This window comes from Protopterus annectens, chromosome 10.part0 (genome assembly GCF_019279795.1).
Source record: "Protopterus annectens isolate FY-2018-M chromosome 10.part0, PAN1.0, whole genome shotgun sequence".
Classification (NCBI taxonomy): Eukaryota; Metazoa; Chordata; order Ceratodontiformes; family Protopteridae; genus Protopterus; species Protopterus annectens.
The window spans coordinates 1,502,464,667-1,502,472,393 of NC_056744.1; positions in this window are offsets into that span (position 1 = coordinate 1,502,464,667).

Genomic DNA, 7,727 nt, shown 5'->3' on the forward strand with positions numbered 1-7,727 from the left:
TGACATTATAGCTTCATAGGTTCATAGGTAGGTACTAGCCTATCAGCCCTAGGGCCTGTACAAGCCTAACTATAAAGATTCCCTGGCTTACGCCACCCAAAAATTATTTTACTGTGCCCCTGTTGAGCAGAGCCACAGAAGTGATCCCCGGGGTGAATTTCCTATTTCCCATCCAATCGTCAAGATTTTTCTTAAAGAGGGCTAATGAGGTGCTCTGCTTGACATGAATGGGCAGTCTGTTCCAAAGTACCGGGAGTCTCGGAAACAGGAACCTATCCCTCTAGCAAGTTTTGTTTAGTAAGACAGTGGAATGACAGAGGGACAATATTTTACTTAAAGACTAAAAAGTAAGAAAAAAAATGCACACACACACACACACATATATATATATATATATATATATATATATATATATATATATATATATATATATGGGTCTACTTTGTTTAGTTGAATCTCATTTCACTGAATTTCATTTCACCCCAAACTCATCGCTGAAAACACAAATAATTGAAAACTCATTTCACTGAATCTCATTTCTCTGAACTGCAGTTAGTATATATGGCACTGTGTAGAGTACTGTAAGGCCTTTCACCACTGTAGTGCGATCCTGGAGTTAGTATATACAGTTAGGGTGGGTGGGGGACATTTGGGGTGTGAGGGGGGTAGCCCCCCCCACTTATTTTGAGTACATATTGTCTTCTGGAGAGAGTTAGTCATTGGTATTGTACCTATGTATGTGTATGGTTTAAATGTATTATTTTGAAGTTTTTGGTAAAATACAATATAAAACAAACAAGGTGGGGGCTACGCCCCACACACCCCCAATGTGGTGGGGCATTCCCCCCACACCCCCCCTAACTATATATGCTAACTCCAGGATCACACTACAGTGGGGAAAAGGGCATATGCCTTTTACTTGCCTTACAGTACTCTACGCAGTGCCATATATACTAACTGCAGTTCAGTGAAATGAGTTTTCAGTAATTTGAGTTTTCAGTGTTGTGGTCAGGGTGAAATTCAGTGAATTGAGATTCAACAAAACAAAGTAGGCCCATATATATATATATATATATATATATATATATATATATATATATATATAAAGATTTTTCTAATAAAGAATGCTTTCTATTGAGTCACCCTAAAAAGTAAAAAAATAAGAAAGAAATGTGAAAACTTTGCAAAAGAAACACAGACAAGCTGATTTCAGAAAAGCATTTGAGGTTGGTCTTGCTGATTATGGTAATGAGGAACCAGAAGAAGTAGCAGGAATTAGCAAAACCAAATGTTTTTCTGAAATCGGCTTGTCTGTGTTTCTTTTGCAAAGTTTTCACTCTTTTTCCTTGTTTTTTACTTTTTAGGGTGACTCACTAAAAAGCATTCTTTATTAAAAATATATTTTTTATATTTTTATATTATGTCTAATTTGTTACAATTATTTAAATTGAAGATACTTTTTGTTTTATTTTTGAAGATTGTAAAATTATTATTCTTAAACTGTTTTGTAATACTTTGGAGCTTTTATCCTCAGGCCTCTGCAGAAAATGGGCTTCTACCCAGTTGGACTTTCCCAGTGATCAAATGTCAATAAAGAAATAAATCAACACCTGCCCCTTTTATCTTTTCCATCTCACACCAACTTATGAAATTTAAGAATAGTTTCAAATGACACTTAGATGACCTGTGTTTCATAAAACTCACATGTGACTCTGCAACTAACTTTGGTAACAGTAACCTAGCTGTATATATCCTTACCATAATTATCATGTCATTGTCACTTAAAAAATTGGTCTAGAAAGCTTGCATTGTCCACCCCCACACAACAACATTTCTGGCTACCATACAGATTCCAGCATATTTTATTATTCCCACATTGTGTTAAACAAAATTTGCCAGACACATCCTTGCTTGTACTTTTACCAGCTTGTAATAATCAATTGGGGAACCATCTGAACCTTCTGCTTTATCTTTTTTACATGTCTAATTACCACTGCCACCTCTTCCATGCCCATCTCATTTTACATCCTTGTCCTTTCTCTCTCTCCAAGTTGTCTATCCTCCCATTTCTCAAACTTCAACCTACCCACTATTTGTGCATGCAATTCCTTGTAGAATTTTTAAAATGTCTCTATTATTTCTTTATCCTAGGTAATTCTCCCTTGCACTGTTTTCTCTATATCCACTCATGCTGCTTTCTTTGAATCTTTGAGTTTGTACACAAATATTTTTGCACCAATGTTCTCATGGTTTTGAAATCTACTCCCATACTCTACCTTTCCCTATAACTTTTCTTCTAATCCTTTAATTCCTTCTGCAGCCTCTTGATCCATTTCCATCCTGCCCATCATTCCTTCCTCTATATGCTCCTCCTCCTCCTCTCCCTTCATGTCTATTTCCTCCTGCTGCAACTCTTATTTCTATAGCCCTTATCTGACCTTGTCGCCACTTGGCTGTCCACTGTATCCTACTACTTCATATATCCAATCAGACTTGACACCATCCCTCTTCTTAATTTCTACCTTCAATTTTTCTGACTTATTCATCTGAACTAGATCCTAGCCATTTTTGTAACATTTCTATCTGAGCTAAACCTCTCCACTTACATCCTGACTTCTAAAGTCCCTCCTAACACAATTTTATAACATCATTACTACAGAATGATCTGACACTCCCTTTTTATATGTCTGTAGTCTTTACCTCATAAAAGGTTTCATCAACTACTCATAGTCAATCCAACTTACCTACTCTTTACTTTCTTGTCTCCAGAATGTAAACTGTATTTAATACAGCACACAGTGATTGAAACTGTAGACTCATTTAAGGACCTGGGTATATGGGTAGATTCAGCTATGAGTTTTTCTAATCATATCAACCAATTGGCTAATGATAGTTATCGAACTGTAGGTTTTATAAAAATATTTATAAAGTCTAGGAAATCAGACATAATGAAGTCATTATTTGTTAGTTACATTAGACCCAAACTTGAGTATGGAATAACAATATGGAAACCCTATAGGAAAACATGAATGAATAAACTGGAAAGAGTACAGTGGAAATATACTAAGGGCATCCATGGATGTGAAAATCTAAGTTATTATGAAAGACTAAAATATCTGAACTTGTACAGTGTCTTTTACAGATATTTAAGAGGAGATCTTATTCAGGTATATAGGGCATTTAGGGACAACTACCTCTGGGAATGTTTGGGGTTATCAAAAAATACTAGAGAATCATCAGATAACCTATATAGAAGATTCTATAGGAATGTGAAGTGTACTAATTGGTTCTCTGACAGAGTAGCTGATGCTTGGAACAGACTACCAAATTACATTAAAGCAAGTACTAGTTCAGATATTTTTAAGAACAGCCTGGACATTTATTATGGGAACAAGTGTTTTGGCATATTGGCAAGCTAGAAGGGCTTTAATGCCCATGCTTGAAACATTTGTATGTATGTATGTATCTATGTATGTAACTGCTTCACTCTCCCCCATTTTCACTCCATGCATCTTGCACTCTTGTCTTCTTCACACATTTCTTTAAACTTTTTTGACATATCACATTAACCTCCACCTATTCCAGTAAACTATATACATGTGACCCTAACAATACTTTAAAATCACCTGCCCTTTTCACCCTGACCTACTTTCTGATCCTTAGTACTCCAAACGTATTTGGCACTCCACAGGGATGCACCAATGTTTCATCTCCACCAGATAAGATAAGTCATTGTTATTGATAGATGTCTGCCTTAACAGCCATTTGGATATTGCTCAGATAGTATTTTTACCCCTTCCCCCATGACTCATCTTCTTATCTCTCTCCTAACTCCTCAGTCCCCAGCCCTTCCTTCTGGCGTAATGTCGCCAGCATGATACTGTCCTAAACTTAAACATACAGAATCTTTTACACATTTTCCCATGTTCATATAACATTACATGTATGACAGTACACCTGGGTCGGCTCTCATTTACATGACTTAAACATATAGTATGTGTGACAAAGGGTGATACTGCCAGCACAGCTATCTGGAAATTTGCAAATAATTATACATCATTTGTGAATATCAACATGATCTATATAGAAGTGTGACAAAGGGAGATAGTGCTAACACAGCTATCTGGAAGTTTATAAATAATTATATGTCATTGGTGGATATCGAAATGATTTATATAAGATGCTTGTGTTACAACTGTATTAGATCATGTGTATATCAAACTAGATTTGTACAGACATGTGTATTGAAAAGATAATTTATAAAGTGCTTGTGCTTGAAATGTAACCACAATGTACCCTGCTGGAAGAGAACAGAAATGTATATGCACTATTGTAACTGTTTAAATGTATATATTTTAGCAGTGGAAACTGGAATATAGGAGGTTAGCTTCAGTCCAACAAAACTTCAGAAAAATAGCTGAAATTAAATTACTTTATGGCTAGGCCATAAAAAGATGTTATCTTTCAGTTTCAGTGCAGTGGGCAGACATAATGTCTGTAGTAGAGAGAGTTCTGTATTGTCTTTAAATGTGGAAGAATTTAAATTGTTTTATGACTTCCAGCATCTGCCAAAAGATCTGAGGTATATGTATTTTTACAAGTAGATGCTAAATACTGCTAGCTTCCAGCAGTTGGGGGTTACACCTGGGATAGAGTCAGATGACAAGAAATTATGTCATTCTGCAAGCTATCTCAGCAGTAATATTTGAGATATTAATTGAGGAGTCTCTTAGAGACACACATCATTCTGTATTCTGTCTTGGACCTGCCAACAACTAGAAGATCCATTCACATTTGCCTTGCTCTGTAAGTAAGTTTGTAGGGAACAGTATAATTCTCTTAGATACAGCCAGGAATATAACAAAGCTTAGTTTAAACATTTTTCTTTATTTATTTGAGACTGACCTGCAATGTTGTTTTAAATCATTCCTGTGGTTTTGAACTCTGATGACACTGTGAATATATATTTAGTATTGTCTTTTTCTTTAATTATGTATTATTAAAGATATTTAAATCTTTCATTGTGGCTGATCTTTGTAGAGCTATTTAAGTTCTGAGGGTACTTGAATATTTATTTGATGGCACTGTGTAGGCCACTCCTAGTAGCCTTGGTCTTGGTCAAACTACCATTTGTATTAATAGTAACATTACACAGTAAGATTGCACACCCTTTGTTAAGGGCCTTAAAGTAGCTGATAAAGAGTTGACTGGTGGTAATTGTGATGCTGCCAGCCCAGCTAGATAGAATGTTGTAAATAATTCTATGTCATTTGTGAATATTAATATGATCCATAGGCTTTTCTTACAAATGTAAGGGAACTATATGTTATGTGTTAAACTACTGGAGCAGAAGTGTGTGCTAAACAGTATGTTATGTGCTGAGCTCCAAGAATGTAACCACAGTGTACCCTACTGGAAAAGAACAGAGTTAACTTGCAAACTCTAAGAAAATAAGTGAATTGCTTACGATGGTGTTTATCTCAGTTAGGAGACAGAATGTCTGCAGCTAGAAATTATTTATATTGTCTGGAAACAGAAATAATTACTGGTTTCAAATGTAAAAGTATTTAACTGTTTTACGACTTCCAGTTCCAGGCGAACTTCTGAGAGATAAGTCGTTTTGGCACAGAGGTGCTAAATTTTAAGTTTCTGTTAGCCTGAGAACTGAAGGCAAAGGTGACAAAGAATGATGTAATCTGAGATAACCCAGCAGAAATGTTTGTTAGTAAGAACTGTCTCAGAGAGTGAGTCTGTGCATTTTGTATTTGTCTTTGTATCTGACATCCATTCAGCACTTGTATACAGTAAATATTAGTTTAGATGTTTTCTGTATTGGACTGCCCTGCAATGTTGTTTTACAAGTTATTTCATGTGATTCTGATCTCTGTTGTCACTGTGTTGAGTTATTGAGTATTGTCTTGTGCATTTATTATTTATTATTAAATATATTTCAACCTTTTAATTGTGACTGGCTTGTTTAGAGATATTTAAGCTCTTAGAGTACTTGCATATGTATTTGGTGACACTGTATAGGCCCCTCCAATAGCCTTAAACATTTTGGTCACACTTTACACAGTAGAATTGGTCACCTTTTGTAAGGGCATTATAGTAGCTGTTAAGCAGTGGTTGGTGGCAGCTGGTACTACCTTATAGTCTGGGCAGAAGGGAGCATAGCTAGTGAACATGTGCCAACCTTCCCCAGGAGTGTCTGTGTGTTTATTATATTAATAAAATCTCAAAGTGTGTATGTGTGTGTGTGTGTGTGTGTGTGTGTGTGTGTGTGTGTGTGTGTGTGTGTGTGTCGGCTACTTGGGAGGGACACGAAGCACTGGTTGGACAGAGAGGGTGCTGGAGATTTTGGCTTGACCACTCAGCTGAGATCCTAACCCTATAACTGTACCAGTGGGGAGTCTTATTGTTGATCTGGAGAGAGAGGGAGAAACCAGCCACCGACTGTGATCTCTGTGAGCTCTTAACGGAATACTGTGTGTGTACTTATCATCATCCCAATGTGCATGTCCCTCTCTGGTGCTAGTGGTGAGGATTGAGGCTCCTTGATTACTGGGCCAGTGCAGGTGCATCACAGTAGTAATAACTACCTTATAGTCTGGGCAAAAGCAGGCATAGCTAGTAAACCTGTGCCACCCTCTCCCAGGTGAGTATATTTGTATAAATCAAACCTCAAAGAGTGTGTGTGTGTGTGTGTGTGTGTGTGTGTGTGTGTGTGTGTGTGTGTGTGTGTGTGCGTGTGCGTGTGTGTGTGTGTGTGTGTGTGTGTGTGTATGTGTGTGTGTGTGTGTGTGTGTGTGTGTGCGTGTGTGCGTGTGTGTGTGCGTCAGCTACTTGGGCAGGAATGCGAAGTACTGGTTGGACAGAGAGGGTGCTGGAGGTCTTATTATGTTATGACTTCCTGACTAGTATGACAGTATTGACACTTGAGTTTTGTATATTGTTGGATATACCAGTGAGACTACAGCCTCCTCTTGTCTTAACTGCCATTTCATTGCTTTCATTTTTATTCTTTGCTGATGTGCCAGTGTCAAGAAGTTTTCCAAAAATTACCCTTCACACTCCCCATCATCTGGTCCTTCTTCCAAGCTGTATGTCACAGGATCCATTTTTTTTTTCATTTCATGTCAGTACGTCTTACTTTTGGACCATTGTTTAGTTTCCACTTCCCTGTTCCCTTCTCTGTTTGTAGGTCCAGACTGGCACATTCCTTGGCCAGTTCTGTCACCCAGACCTGCATAAATGCTGTTGAGATCTACCTCCACTGTCCCTATTGCTCAAAATTATCACTTTAAGCTCCAAGCCATCTCTTTGTAAAATTACTTTATCTAATTTGGAATTAATATCCAATATTTCATATTCATATTTCTCTATATGTTTCTTAATTACATTGAAGTTTTGGTGCTTACGCCAATAGTTTTTGTTTAAGTCACTCAGTTTCCTTTTTAATATAGCCCACTATGGCATATATATATATATATATATATATATATATATATATATATATATATATATATATATATAGAGAGGAAAGATGAGACAAAAGGGACAGTTGTCCCAGAAGCTAGCTTAGATGTCCACTTCCACTCTCCTTTACAAAATTAAGAAAAAAAAAAACATTTTATTTTTTTACCTAAACTAAAGGTAAATGTGTCTTTTTCTTCATTATCATTATTTTTTCTGTTTGTTTCCTGTAATACTAACCACTCCCTCTTCCC